General features: G+C 43.1%; 1 long non-coding RNA gene across 1 annotated transcript; it reads right to left on the bottom strand.

Moving 5' to 3' along the window:
- Positions 1 to 1,584: 1,584 nt before the first annotated feature.
- On the bottom strand, positions 1,585 to 11,067 carry LOC121007353. Its single transcript, XR_005780400.1, has 3 exons — positions 11,054 to 11,067; positions 10,742 to 10,743; positions 1,585 to 1,724 (listed from the first exon to the last, which is right to left on the bottom strand). It is a non-coding gene; the product is annotated as an uncharacterized LOC121007353 (long non-coding RNA).
- Positions 11,068 to 15,967: the final 4,900 nt, after the last annotated feature.

Here is a 15,967-nt window from a genome sequence, read left to right as displayed (position 1 = left end):
CTATAGGGTGCTATACTGCATACTGTGGGTTGCTGTATACTATAGGGTGCTATACTGCATACTGTGGGGTGCTGTGGTGCACTGTAACACTAGGGTGAGCCGAGCCCCGGTCTCCTTCCTGAAGAGCGGTGCCCACTTCCAGCCTGAGCCCAGCTGCCCAGAGCACTGATCCTGAGCTGCTGGAGTCTTCAGAACTGGAAGTATTTACAGTCATTCACAGTACTCTACCAGATGTGTGGATTTTGTGTGTGTGTGTGTTGTGGTGGAGGGCGTGATTGCCTGCTAAGGTGTGGGAAGGCGGCATCCAGGGGGCCCAAGTAAATTTTTGCCCAGGGTCCAATCAATATTAAAGACGGCCCTGTACGGAGTGTGCCGTGGACAGATCACAGACCCATTCAAGTTGAATTAGTCTGGATGGAACGGCCTGGCAACGGCCATCTGCATGAACCCTAAAATAGATTAGCCATTAAAGGGAGCTTTTTATCAGTTCCATGCTGTCCTAACAACAGATGTGGTAAAATCTTACCTCATTACAGAACTCATGGGCATGCGCTGGAGCTGTGAGGATTTTAACGGGAATGTGTCATCACAAAATGACCTATTATTTAAATCATATTTTATGTTTAACATATTTTTAAAGAATTCAAATTCTAAGAAGTCTAGTAATAGTCGCCACTTCTTGGCCTGTACAGATAACTTTACTGCAGTCATCTGCTTATCTGTCATTATAATCCTGCCTGTAAAGATATCACCTCTGTGTATCGATAAGACCACAATTTACAATAGGTGATTGTCAAAGCTTATCTATTCTTTCCTTGTACACTGACCTCTGCTCAGGTCACAGAGCATGCCTAGAAAGCTCTCCCACAAAAGTCAATGAGGTCCCCTCCTGACCATTGTGTCTATGGCCCATGTAGCTGCCGTAAAGCAATTTTCCTAATGATTTCTAAATGCTGTTAAAAAGCGCTCAGGCAAGATGGCTGCCCCCATAATCATGTTCAGGGAAGAGAATAAAAAAATCTGCAATCAGAAAATAAAAAAAAAGATTAGAAAAAAAAAAGTATATGTGTCACTATCTGGTTTTAACAGTTTTTTTTCGGTGACATTTCCTTTAAAATTAGGGCAGTGTAAAACTGGTAGGTTTCCTTTAAGATCTGCATGCTTCTTCCAGCTCTACCTCAACATTTCTGGGAGGCAGACTCCCTTCTCCTCCTCTAGTTTGCTTTCTGCATCTCCACGCACCATTTGGCTTGCACCACTCTACTCTCATAATGGCGCCCGATTGTCACTTATATGATGCTCCTTGTCCTGCTGTCAGAGCAGATGACGCAGTAGCTGTTTGCATCAGCAGATATCAATATACGATATTAATGTATAATATTCTGCTCTGTGTGTAGATGGAGCATTTTACAGCTAGAAGTCCATACTTCTAATAGCCAAAGCGCACAACGGGAGTGCTGAAAAAATAGATATATTAGTTAGGGCGGGTTCACATTGGCGTTACGGATTTCCATAATAGGTTCCATTATACATTACTGAAACAATAGTCCTGTCGACAGGAAGGCAAACAAGCCGAGAGTTTGCCATGTTGCGGCCGGACCTCTGGCCCTTATTATAGTGAATGAGGTCGGAGTGGACTTCCAGAGGCATGGTGGGCTAACGTTAACATGGATCCGGCAGGCTGTTCCCCTGCCGGACCCTGCTGCCGCAAGTGTGAAAGTAGCCTTATACACCTGATACGCAGCAGTTTAAAGCCCCAGTGAATATTGACACCCCGTGAACGCAATCATGGGACACCGAGTAGTTGTCATGGCAGCCAGGGAGCTTCTGAAGGCCCCCAGGCCTGCCATGTTCTGACCTCTATTACATCATGTAATAGGAGATATGTAAAAATCCCTATACACTGTTATACAGAAGTCATACAGTGTATAGTACAAGCAATCAATTACAGGTTCCATTCTATTAAAGGGACTAAAATAATTTTAAAGGTGAACAAAGTTTTGATAACTATTAGAAAATTTTTAACAAAATAATATTCACATTTCCCATATAATCTGGACACTCTGCAAAGTTGCAATCAGTAGTGGTATGTCCTTCCTCTGCTTGCACATACACACAGGGTTGCTCGGGGGTGGCAAGCTGGCTTGTTTAAGTCCAAGACCTGAATATTATACAGGTACATTGGCTGCTATCAGAATGCTCTAACCCTCAGCTGCGGCCGGAACTCTTCTGCGATGTTTGTTTCAGGTGCCTGAGTTAGTCTCTGAGGTGTGGTACCACTATGACTAGTACCAATCACTCTACTACAACCAGTCCACTATCTAGCTAGTTACTACACAGGTATATTGCTGGCTTTGTTTCTAGCAGTACTTTCACAGCTCACTCTGTGCCGTATACCACAGTACACTATATCCAAAGGGTACCTGCCTCCTCAAAATACTGATTGAGGGATGCTACATACCTGCTTCCACCAAATATTGATTCAGTGGTTCTATATACCTGTTTCCACAAAATGCTTGAGGGGTGAGATATACCTGCTTCTACAAAATACTGATTAAGGGGTTCTATATAGCTGCTTCCATAAAATACTGATTGAGGGGTGAGATATACCTGCTTCCTCCAAATATTTATTCAGGGGTTCTATATACCTGTTTCCACAAAATACTGATTGAGGGATGCTACATTCCTGCTTCCACCAAATATTGATTCAGTGGTTCTATATACCTGCTTCCACAAAATACAGATTGAAGGTTGCGATATACCTGCTTCCACCAAATATTAATTGAGGCCTGCGATACACAAGCTTCCACAAAATACTGATTGAGGGGTGCAATATACCTGCTTCCACCAAATATTGATTCAGGTGTTCTATATACCTGTTTCCACAAAATACTGATTGAGGGGTGCGATATACCTGCTTCTACAAAATACTGATTAAGGCGTTCTATATACCTACTTCTACAAAATACTGATTGAGGGGTACGATATACCAGCTTACACCAAATATCGATTGAGGCCTGAAATACACCGGCTTCCACAAAATACTGATTGAAGGGTGCGATATACCTGCTTCCACCAAATATTGATTCAGGTGTTCTATATACCTGCCTCCACAAAATACTGATTAAAGGGTGGGATACAGTCCTAACCTCAGTATCTGAGGAAAGGGATTTAGGGGTCATTATTTCAGAAGACTTAAAGGTAGGCAGACAATGTCATAGAGAAGCAGGAAATGCTAGCAGAATGCTTGGGTGTATAGGGAGAGGCATTACCAGTAGAAAGAGAGAGATGCTCATGCCGCTCTACAGAGCACTAGTGAGACCTCATTTGGAGTATTGTGCGCAGTACTGGAGACCATATCTCCAGAAGGATATTGATACTTTGGAGAGAGTTCAGAGAAGAGCTACTAAACTAGTACATGGATTGCAGGATAAAACTTACCAGGAAAGATTAAAGGACCTTAACAAGTATAGCTTGGAAGAAAGACGAGACAGAGGGCATATGATAGAAACTTTTAAATACGTAAAGGGAATCAACAAGGTAAAAAGGGAGAGAATATTTAAAAGAAAAAAAAATGCTAGAGGACATAGTATTAAATTAGAGGGGCAAAGGTTTACAAGTAATATCAGGAAGTATTACTTTACTGAGAGAGTAGTGGATTCATGTAATAGCCTTCCTGCAGAAGTGGTAGCTGCAAATATGGTGAAGGAGTTTAAGCATGCATGGGATAGGCATAAGGCCATCCTTCATATAAGATAGGGCCAGGGGCTATAGTTTTCAGTATATTGGGCAGACTAAATGGGCCAAATGGTTTTTATTTGCCGACACATTCTATGTTTCTATACACCTGCTTCTAGAAAATACTGATTAAGGGGTTCTATATACCTGCTTCCACAAAATACTGATTGAGGGGTGCGATATACCTGCTTCTACAAAATACTGATTAAGGGGTTCTATATACCTACTTCCACCAAATAGTGATTGAGTGGTGCGATATACCTGCTTCCACCAAATATTGATTCAGGGGTTCTATACACCTGTTTCCACAAAATACTGATTAAGGGGTGCGATATGCCTGCTTCTACAAAATACTGATTAAGGGTTTCTATATACCTGCTTCCACAAAATTCTGATTGAGGGGTGCGATATACCTGCTTCCACTAAATATTGTTTGAGGCCTGCAATACACCGATTTTTACAAAATACTGATTGAGGGGTGCGATATAACTACTTTCACCAATTATTGATTAAGGGGTTCTATATACCTGCTTCCACAAAATACAGATTGAGGGGTGCGATATACCTGCTTCCACAAAATACTGATTAAGGGGTTTGATATGCCTGCTTCCACAAAATACTGATTGAGGGGTTTGACATACCTGCTTCCACAAAATACTGATTAAGGGGTTTGATATACCTGCTTCCAAAAAATACAGATTGAGGGGTGCGATATACCTGCTTCCACAAAATACTGATTAAGGGGTATGATATACCTTCTTCCAGAAAATACTGATTGAGGGGTGTGATATACCTGCTTCCACCAAATATTGACTCAGGTGTTCTATATACCTGTTTCCACAAAATACTGATTGAGGGGTGGGATATACCTGCTTCTACAAAACACTGATTAAGGGGTTCTATATACCTGATTCCGCAAAATACTGATTGAGGGGTGCGATGTACCTGCTTCCACAAAATACTGATTAAGGGGTATGATATACCTTCTTCCAGAAAATACTGATTGAGGGGTGTGATATACCTGCTTCCACCAAATATTGACTCAGGTGTTCTATATACCTGTTTCCACAAAATACTGATTGAGGGGTGGGATATACCTTCTTCTACAAAATACTCATTAAGGGGTTCTATATACCTGATTCCGCAAAATACTGATTGAGGGGTGCGATATACCTGCTTCCACCAAATATTGATTAAGGAGTTCTATATACCTGCTTCCACAAAATTCTGATTGAGGGGTGTGATATACCTGCTTCGACAAAATACTGATTAAGGGATTTGATATACCTGCTTCCACAAAATACAGATTAAGGGGTGCGATATACCTGCTTCCACAAAATACTGATTAAGGCGTTTGATATGCCTGCTTCCACAAAATAGTGATTGAAGGGTGTGATATACCTGCTTCCACAAAATACTGATTAAGGGGTTTGATATACCTGCTTCCAAAAAATACAGATTGAGGGGTGCGATATACCTGCTTCCACCAAATATTGATTCAGGTGTTCTATATACCTGTTTCCACAAAATACTGATTAAGGGGTGGGATATACCTGCTTCTACAAAATACTGATTAAGGGGTTCTATATACCTGATTCCGCAAAATACTGATTGAGGGGTGCGATTTACCTGCTTCTACCAAATATTGATTCAGGTGTTCTATATACGAGTTTCCACAAAATACTGATTGAGGGGTGGGATATACCTGCTTCTACAAAATACTGATTTAAGGGGTTCTATATACCTGCCTCCACAAAATACTGATGAAAGGGTAGGATACACCTGCTTCAGAAAAATACTGATTAAGGGGTTCTATATACCTGCTTCCACAAAATACTGATTCAGGGGTGCGATATACAAACCGGATTCCAAAAAAGTTGGGACACTATACAAATCGTAAATAAAAACTGAATGCAATGATGTGGAGGTGCCAACTTCTAATATTTTATTCAGAATAGAACATAAATCACGGAACAAAAGTTTAAACTGAGAAAATGTACCATTTTAAGGGAAAAATATGTTGAATCAGAATTTCATGGTGTCAACAAATCCCCAAAAAGTTGGGACAAGGCCATTTTCACCACTGTGTGGCATCTCCCCTTCTTCTTACAACACTCAACAAACGTCTGGGGACCGAGGAGACCAGTTTCTCAAGTTTAGAAATAGAAATGCTCTCCCATTCTTGTCTAATACAGGCCTCTAACTGTTCAATCGTCTTGGGCCTTCTTTGTTGCACCTTCCTCTTTATGATGCGCCAAATGTTCTCTATAGGTGAAAGATCTGGACTGCAGACTGGCCATTTCAGTACCCGGATGCTTCTCCTACGCAGCCATGATGTTGTGATTGATGCAGAATGTGGTCTGGCATTATCTTGTTGAAAAGTGCTGGGTCTTCCCTGAAAGAGATGACATCTGGATGGGAGCATATGTTGTTCTAGAACCTGAATATATTTTTCTGCATTGATGGTGCCTTTCCAGACATGCAAGCTGCCCATGCCACACGCACTCATGCAACCCCATACCATCAGAGATGCAGGCTTCTGAACTGAGCGTTGATAACAACTTGGGTTGTCCTTGTCCTCTTTGGTCCGGATGACATGGCGTCCCAGTTTTCCAAAAAGAACTTCGAATCGTGACTCGTCTGACCACAGAACAGTCTTCCATTTTGCCACACTCCATTTTAAATGATCCCTGGCCCAGTGAAAATGCCTGAGCTTGTGGATCTTGCTTAGAAATTGCTTCTTCTTTGCACTGTAGAGTTTCAGCTGGCAACGGCGGATGGCACGGTGGATTGTGTTCACTGACAATGGTTTCTGGAAGTATTCCTGAGCCCATTCTGTGATTTCCTTTACAGTAGCATTCCTGTTTGTGGTGCAGTGTCGTTTAAGGGCCCCGGAGATCACGGGCATCCAGTATGGTTTTACGGCCTTGACCCTTACGCATAGAGATTGTTCCAGATTCTCTGAATCTTCGGATGATGTTATGCACAGTTGATGATGATAGATGCAAAGTCTTTCTGATATTGCTCCACTATCTTTCTGCGCAACATTGTGGGAATTGGTGATCCGCTACCCATCTTTGCTTCTGAGAGACACTGCCACTCTGAGAAGCTCTTTTTATACCCAATCATGTTGCCAATTGACCTAATTAGTGTTAATTGGTCTTCCAGCTCTTCGTTATGCTCAAATTTACTTTTTCCAGCCTCTTATTGCTACTTGTCCCAACTTTTTGGGGATTTGTTCACACCGTGAAAATTGGAATCAATGTATTTTTCCTTTAAAATGATACATTTACTCGGATTAAACGTTTGATCTGTCATCTACATTCTATTACAAATAAAATATTGACATTTGCCATCTCCACATCATTGCATTCAGTTTTTATTCCTAATTTGTTTAGTGTCCCAACTTTTTTGGAATCCGGTTTGTACCTGCTTCCACCAAATATTGATTGAGGCCTGTGATAGACCGTGTTTCACAAAATACTGATTGAGGGGTGGGATATACCTGCTTCTACCAAATACTGATTTAAGGGGTTCTATATACCTGCCTCCACAAAATACTGATTAAAGGGTGGGATACGCCTGCTTCAGAAAAATACTGATTAAGGGGTTCTATATACCTGTTTCTACAAAATTCTGATTGAGGGGTGCGATATACCTGCTTCTACAAAATACTGATTAAGGGGTTCTATATACCTGCCTCCACAAAATACTGATTGAAGGGTGCGATATACCTGCTTCCACCAAATATTGATTCCGGGGTTCTATATACCTGTTTCCACAAATTACTGATTGAGGGGTGGGATATGCCTGCTTCTACAAAATACTGATTAAGGGGTTCAATATACCTGCTTCCACAAAATACTGATTGAGGGGTGCGATATACCTGCTTCCACCAAATATTGATTCACGTGTTCTATATACCTGTTTCCACAAAATACTGATTGAGGGGTGCGATATGCCTGCTTCTACAAAATACTGATTAAGGGTTTCTATATACCTGTCTCCACAAAATACTGATTGAAGGGTGCGATATACCTGCTTTCACCAAATATTGATTCAGGTGTTCTATATACGAGTTTCCACAAAATACTGATTGAGGGGTGGGATATGCCTGCTTCTACAAAATACTGATTAAGGGGTTCAATATACCTGCTTCCACAAAATACTGATTGAGGGGTGCGATATTCCTGCTTCTACAAAATACTGATTAAGGGGTTCTATATACCTGCTTCCACAAAATACTGATTGAGGGGTGCGATATACCGGCTTCCACCAAATACTGATTGAGGCCTGCGATATACCTTCTTCCACAAATACTGCTCTTCTCTAGGGACTTTGGCACTGGGTCATTTTGAAAATGACAGGCAGAGGAAGAAGCAGGTCGTTCCGCAGGGGTGGTATGGGTCGGGCAGGTGCACCAGGTCGGAGCCTAAGTGGGAAGTTGGAGAAGGTGCGTGCGATTACGTCAAAAGACACACCCGAGTTGGTTGAGTGGCTTACTCAGCCTTCCGCTTCTGCACCCTCCTCATCCTCTGTATCTGCATCCTCCTCACTCTCTGCTGTGTGCACCCTCAAAGACACCACCACCACCATAGCCTCTCCACTCGAGTCAGAGGAATAATTTTACCATCCATTCCCAGACCTTACCGATGCACTGCCTCTCTTGGCATCGGATGAGGAAGAGGAGGTAGCAATGGCCGCCACCCAGCGGTCTGACGACAGTACCCAGATCAGTTCAAGGGGGGTGGTCCCCGCTGTTGCTGCCTACTCCGAGATCTCTAATTTCAGTGTTGGTGAAGGTGACGATGATGACATGTCGATTGTCATCACGTGGGTGCCCACAAGAGAGGAAGAGGAGGGGAGTATGGAGCAGCAGATAGGGAGGAGAAGGAGGAGACACAGGCAGAACTCTCAGTGCACAGGAGTCAAAAAGCAGACTGCAAATGTATCTGGAGGCATCCACCATGCACATCTTGCACTCTCAGGACCCCTGCATATGGCTCCGCAGTGCGGGCTTTTTTTAACGTGTCAGCTGCTGAAAATAGTGTTGCCATCTGCAGCCTGTGCTGTCAACGCATAAGTCACGGTAAGCCCAACACTCACCTAGGGACGACCGCCTTAAGAAGGCACCTGGCCTCCCATCACCGAGCCCAGTAGGAGCAATGCCATCAGAACCCACAAAACCACACTCCTGGCGCTCCACGTCCTGCCTCTTCTTCTCCTTCTCCTCTCTCTCTCTCCCATTTGTCCTACACGCCACCTTCCACCGTGCCGTTGTTGCGTTCATCTGGCAGAAGGCAGGCTTCCGTGACCCAAATATTTGAGGCTAAAAAGTTGATGACGCCGGGTAACCCGTTTGCCCAATGGCTGACTGCTGGCTTGTCGGAACTGCTAGTCCGCCAACTATTGCCATATAAGCTGGTGGACTCGGAGGCCTTTAGAAAATTTGTGGCCATTGGCACACCGCAATGGAAGGTCCCAGGAAGGAAATATTTCTCCCAGAAGGGAATCCTAGAGTTATATGGCCACGTTCAGCAGCAATTGAATATATCTCTGGCACACAGTGCGGTGCCAAGATACATCTGACCACAGACACGAGGTCTAGCAAACACGGGCAGGGAAGATACATAACTTTTACTGCCCACTCGGTGAACCTTCTGACGGCTGTCAAGCATGTAACCTGTGGCACCCGTGTGGATTTGGTGTTACCGCCACGGATTGCAGGCAGGCCTGCCTCTTCTTCTCCTCCTTAACCATGCAGGCCAGGCTGCCATAAAGACACCCTGCTGGAGCCAAGAGCTACTGTGAGTCTGTATGAGCTGCTACCCGTTTATGCCAGTATTGAGTAAATTAACTCAACTTGCATCAGAGTCTGGAGCTTACTCATTTTAGTTCCTACCAATTCCGAACTTTCTATGTAGCAGTTTTGCTGCCGGACCTTGGAGCACTAGATCTAGGTAGGAGCACTGTGACACCCCTCAGAGCCATATCACTGCTCGGAATCCTAACCCTGGAACTAATAAAGCCTCTGGGAATGGACTCGCGGGGAGCTGCACATTCACCACTCTGGAAGTGTTCTTGCAGAATACCCACGAGACACACAGTGGTTGCAAGAAGTGAAAGGCTATGTTCACAGAGCTGTTTCCACACACATTTCGGCATGTATTCTGCACCGAAATCTGTGCAAAATCTACTCACATTCCACATCTCATTGTCTCCCATGCTAATCCATGGCATAATTCTTAATGCATGGATTTTTCCACATGTGGATTTACAATCTGTGTTGGAAGAAAAAAACAAGCATTTTCGTTCTTTCCACATGGAAGCTATAACTAGCCATCATCTGCAGATTAGCCCAATTGAAAGGTCTGATATGTGGTAAGATCTGCAGAGCATGATTAACTACAAATCGAGGGCAGTAATCCAAGGGTCAGTTTTGGATTTCTGAAGCAGATTTGGCTGGATTCTTCTGACGTGTACTTTAGACAAACACTCTAATTGTGTAATCTCCCCTCCACTTACTATAAAACCAAGAACTAACAAATGCTTCCTACATCTTCCAGCCAAGGTGACAAGCCCTGATGCTTCTTGTTGTGAGTGTACTGCAGTTGTACCAAGCAACCCTCCTGTGTGTGAGATCCCTGGACACGCTGTTCCATTCTAGAAACGTCTCAAAACCAATGAACTTTCCCTGGAAAAAGTTAGTCAGATCATCCGGTGAACAAGGATGGAAACCTGTAAAATATGAAGGAAAATGTAGCTAGTCTACAATGTATAAGACCCCAGAACATTCCTAATGGAAAGAGGGAAATTATTTCACTACCAGGTGAGTCATAAGTGACTAAAGGTGGAGTTCAGGCCAGCAATTTCTAAATGTAATTTCTGTATTAGTACTGCTAAAAAATGAAACCAATTATTTCAGTGATACCCATGTACAGTACTTTAACCACCTCAGCCCCCAGTGCTTAAACACCCTGAAAGACCAGGCCACTTTTTACACTTCTGACCTACACTACTTTCACCGTTTATTGCTCGGTCATGCAACTTACCACCCAAATGAATTTTACCTCCTTTTCTTCTCACTAATAGAGCTTTCATTTGGTGGTATTTCATTGCTGCTGACATTTTTACTTTTTTTGTTATTAATCGAAATTTAACGATTTTTTTGCAAAAAAATGACATTTTTCACTTTCAGTTGTAAAATTTTGCAAAAAAAAACGAGATCCATATATAAATTTTGCTCTAAATTTATTGTTCTACATGTCTTTGATAAAAAAAAATGGTTTGGGTAAAAGTTATAGCGTTTACAAACTATGGTACAAAAATGTGAATTTCCGCTTTTTGAAGCAGCTCTGACTTTCTGAGCACCTGTCATGTTTCCTGAGGTTCTACAATGCCCAGACAGTACAAATACCCCACAAATGACCCCATTTCAGAAAGTACACACCCTAAGGTATTCGCTGATGGGCATAGTGAGTTCATAGAACTTTTTATTTTTTGTCACAAGTTAGCGGAAAATGATGATTTTATTTTTTTTTCTTAAAAAAGTCTCATATTCCACTAACTTGTGACAAAAAATAAAAAGTTCTATGAACTCACTATGCCCATCACGAAATACCTTGGGGTCTCTTCTTTCCAAAATGGGGTCACTTGTGGGGTAGTTATACTGCCCTGGCATTCTAGGGGCCCAAATGTGTGGTAAGGAGTTTGAAATCAAATTCTGTAAAAACTGACCAGTGAAATCCGAAAGGTGCTCTTTGTAATATGGGCCCCTTTGCCCACCTAGGCTGCAAAAAAGTGTCACACATCTGGTATCTCCGTACTCAGGAGAAGTTGGGGAATGTGTTTTGGGGTGTCATTTTACATATACCCATGCTGGGTGAGAGAAATATCTTGGCAAAAGACAACTTTTCCCATTTTTTTTATACAAAGTTGGCATTTGACCAAGATATTTATCTCACCCAGCATGGGTATATGTAAAAAGACACCCCAAAACACATTCCTCAACTTCTCCTGAATACAGAGATACCAGATGTGTGACACTTTTTTGCAGCCTAGGTGGGCAAAGGGGCCCATATTCCAAAGAGCACCTTTCGGATTTCACTGGTCAGTTTTTACAGAATTTGATTTCAAACTCCTTACCACACATTTGGGCCCCTAGAATGCCAGGGCAGTATAACTACCCAACAAGTAACCCCATTTTGGAAAGAAGAGACCCCAAGGTATTCGCTGATGGGCATAGTGAGTTCATGGAAGTTTTTATTTTTTGTCACAAGTTAGTGGAATATGAGACTTTGTATGAAAAAAAAAAAAAAAAAAATCATCATTTTCCACTAACTTGTGACAAAAAATAAAAAATTCTAGGAACTCGCCATGCCCCTCACGGAATACCTTGGGGTGTCTTCTTTTCAAAATGGGGTCACTTGTGGGGTAGTTATACTGCCCTGGCATTCTAGGGGCCCAAATGTGTGGTAAGGAGTTTGAAATCAAATTCTGTAAAAACTGACCAGTGAAATCCGAAAGGTGCTCTTTGTAATATGGGCCCCTTTGCCCACCTAGGCTGCAAAAAAGTGTCACACATCTGGTATCTCCGTACTCAGGAGAAGTTGGGGAATGTGTTTTGGGGTGTCATTTTACATATACCCATGCTGGGTGAGAGAAATATCTTGGCAAAAGACAACTTTTCCCATTTTTTTATACAAAGTTGGCATTTGACCAAGATATTTATCTCACCCAGCATGGGTATATGTAAAAAGACACCCCAAAACACATTCCTCAACTTCTCCTGAATACAGAGATACCAGATGTGTGACACTTTTTTGCAGCCTAGGTGGGCAAAGGGGCCCATATTCCAAAGAGCACCTTTCGGATTTCACAGGCCATTTTTTACAGAATTTGATTTCAAACTCCTTACCACACATTTGGGCCCCTAGAATGCCAGGGCAGTATAACTACCCCACAAGTGACCCCATTTTGGAAAGAAGAGACCCCAAGGTATTCGCTGATGGGCATAGTGAGTTCATGGAAGTTTTTATTTTTTGTCACAAGTTAGTGGAATATGAGACTTTGTATGAAAAAAAAAATAAAAAAAAAATCATCATTTTCCACTAACTTGTGACAAAAAATAAAAAATTCTAGGAACTTGCCATGCCCCTCACGGAATACCTTGGGGTGTCTTCTTTCCAAAATGGGGTCACTTGTGGGGTAGTTATACTGCCCTGGCATTTTCCAGGGGCCCTAATGTGTGGTAAGTAGGTAAATGACCTGTGAAATCCGAAAGGTGCTCTTTGGAATGTGGGCCCTTTTGCCCACCTAGGCTGCAAAAAAGTGTCACACATGTGGTATCGCCGTATTCAGGAGAAGTTGGGGAATGTGTTTTGTGGTGTCATTTTACATATACCCATGCTGGGTGAGAGAAATATCTTGGCAAAAGACAACTTTTCCCATTTTTTTATACAAAGTTGGCATTTGACCAAGATATTTATCTCACCCAGCATGGGTATATGTAAAATGACACCCCAAAACATATTCCCCAACTTCTCCTGAATACGGAGATACCACATGTGTGACACTTTTTTGCAGCCTAGGTGGGCAAAGGTGCCCAAATTCCTTTTAGGAGGGCATTTTTAGACATTTGGATACCAGACTTCTTCTCACGCTTTGGGGCCCCTAAAATGCCAGGGCAGTATAAATACCCCACATGTGACCCCATTTTGGAAAGAAGACACCCCAAGGTATTCAATGAGGGGCATGGCGAGTTCATAGAAAAAAAAAAAATTTGGCACAAGTTAGCGGAAATTGATTTTTTTGATTTTGTTCTCACAAAGTCTCCCTTTCCGCTAACTTGGGACAAAAATTTCAATCTTTCATGTACTCAATATGCCCCTCAGCGAATACCTTGGGGTGTCTTCTTTCCAAAATGGTGTTATTTGTGGGGTGTTTGTACTGCCCTGGCATTTGAGGGTCTCCGCAATCATTACATGTATGCCCAGCATTAGGAGTTTCTGCTATTCTCCTTATATTGAGCATACAGGTAATGAGATTTTTTTTTTCCGTTCAGCCTCTGGGCTGAAAGAAAAAAATGAACGGCACAGATTTCTTCATTCGCATCGATCAATGTGGATGAAAAAATCTCTGCCAAAAAACAAAAAAGGAGGGGAAAGACGTCTGCCAGGACATAGGAGCTCCGCCCAACATCCATACCCACTTAGCTCGTATGCCCTGGCAAACCAGATTTCTCCATTCACATCAATCGATGTGGATGAATAAATCCTTGCCGGGATTTTTTTTTTTTATATATACAAAGTGTTTGCCAAAGTATATGAACACCGCCACCTCCTCAGCTCATATGCCTCGGCAAACGTATCTTTTACTGCAGAGGAGAAATCTCGTCTTGCAGCGCCGCATACACCGACTTGCGTGTAATCTGACAGCAGCGCAATGCTTCTGTCCGAATGCACATCAGTGCTGCAGCTAGTCGATCGGTTGGTCCATCTGGAAGGTAAAAAAAACAAAACAAAAAAGAAAAAACCAGGCCGCAACGCAATAACTTTATTAACTTTAGAACAGAACATATTACCTTTTTTTTAACTTTTTTAACTTTTTTACTTACCGGTAATTTTTTTTTTGATTAGTTTTTTTTACCTTTATAGAACAAACCTCTCCTTCCCCATGGGACAATGTGCAAAGCGCAAATCGCCCAAAGATGTGGCAAAGTACGTTATGCACTTTATCCCAGGTGAAAGGAGAGGTTTGCAGCAGCTGTGAGTAAAAGGGCCCTAATAGCCCTGTGTGCCTGTCCTGTGAGATGCAATCCCTATGCTAGGTGTACCTGTGTGTGGTACTTCCGGAAACACTCACCAAAGCATAGGGCAGGGTGGTCAGGACAGTCAGGACAGAAATAGCGGGTGTCACGCCTTATTTCACTACTGCTACAGACACGACATCTTTTTCGGGGTGACGGTTGGGTTGAGGTACCAGGAACGACACTGGGGAAATGTCGCTCGTGTAGACGGCTAACTACACTGGTGGATGGGGCCACGGAACCTCCTGGATATAGGAGGTTCTCGATGATCTCTTCCTGGAATTTGAGGAAGGATCCTGTTCTCCCAGCCTTACTGTAGAGAACAAAACTATTATACAGCGCCAATTGAATTAAATATACAGACACCTTCTTATACCAGCGTCTGGTTCTGCGGGAAACTAAATACGGAGACAACATCTGGTCATTGAAGTCCACCCCTCCCATGAGCAAATTATAGTCGTGGACTGAGAGGGGCTTTTCAATGACACGGGTTGCTCGCTCAATTTGGATTGTCGTGTCTGCGTGAATGGAGGAGAGCATGTAAACGTCACGCTTGTGTCTCCATTTCACCGCGAGCAGTTCTTCGTTACACAAGGCAGCCCTCTCCCCCCTTGCAAGACGGGTGGTTACAAGCCGTTGGGGGAAGCCCACGCGACTAGTTCGCGCGGTGCCACAGGCGCAAATCCGTTCTAGAAACAAATGCCTAAAGAGGGCCACACTTGTGTAAAAATTGTCCACATAAAGATGGTACCCCTTGCCGAATAAGGGTGACACCAAGTCCCAGACTGTCTTCCCACTGCTCCCCAGGTAGTCAGGGCAACCGACCGGCTCCAGGGTCTGATCTTTTCCCTCATAGATCCGAAATTTGTGGGTATAGCCTGTGGCCCTTTCACAGAGCTTATACAATTTGACCCCATACCGGGCACGCTTGCTTGGGATGTATTGTTTGAAGCCAAGGCGCCCGGTAAAATGTATTAGGGACTCGTCTACGCAGATGTTTTGCTCGGGGGTATACAAATCTGCAAATTTCTGGTTGAAATGGTCTATGAGGGGCCGAATTTTGTGGAGCCGGTCAAAAGCTGGGTGGCCTCTGGGACGGGAGGTGGTGTTGTCGCTAAAATGCAGGAAACGGAGGATGGCCTCAAATCGTGCCCTGGACATAGCAGCAGAGAACATGGGCATGTGATGAATCGGGTTCGTGGACCAATATGACCGCAATTCATGCTTTTTTGTCAGGCCCATGTTGAGGAGAAGGCCCAAAAAAAATTTAAGTTCGGAAACTTGGACTGGTTTCCACCGGAAAGGCTGGGCATAAAAGCTTCCCGGGTTGGCGGATATAAATTGTGTGGCATACCGGTTTGTCTCTGCCACGACTAAGTCCAAGAGCTCCGCAGTCAAGAACAGCTCAAAAAATCCCAGGGC

Source organism: Bufo bufo, chromosome 7, assembly GCF_905171765.1.
Source record: "Bufo bufo chromosome 7, aBufBuf1.1, whole genome shotgun sequence".
Classification (NCBI taxonomy): domain Eukaryota; kingdom Metazoa; phylum Chordata; class Amphibia; order Anura; family Bufonidae; genus Bufo; species Bufo bufo.
This window is presented reverse-complemented; position numbering and strand designations above follow the sequence as displayed.